This window comes from Penaeus monodon, chromosome 24 (assembly GCF_015228065.2).
Source record: "Penaeus monodon isolate SGIC_2016 chromosome 24, NSTDA_Pmon_1, whole genome shotgun sequence".
Taxonomy (NCBI): Eukaryota; Metazoa; Arthropoda; class Malacostraca; order Decapoda; family Penaeidae; genus Penaeus; species Penaeus monodon.
Window position 1 is genome coordinate 36,792,510 of NC_051409.1, and position 229 is coordinate 36,792,738.

The 229-nt window shown below is 38.0% G+C and overlaps 1 protein-coding gene across 2 annotated transcripts in view; it reads left to right on the forward strand.

Moving 5' to 3' along the window:
• Window positions 1–229, forward strand: part of LOC119588776 (protein Gawky-like) — a gene marked incomplete in the record, with an annotated part of 110,804 nt that overhangs the window by 52,527 nt on the left and 58,048 nt on the right.

Here is a 229-nt window from a genome sequence, read left to right on the forward strand (position 1 = left end):
GAGAAACATTAATTCTTTGGTGGAATGGAGACCAAATCGGTTTTAACCCATTGATGCTGGGATAACATATACATACATTGTGGTGGCATCCACCTGTAGAGACCTGGTTTTAGTTTGAGTTTGGATATCAGTCACTCAGAACGACGCGAACACAGAGCAAATAGTACACCAGAACAAACGATTACTAAATCCTACCCTATCTTACCTTCTTCAGAAAAAAAAAAAAAAA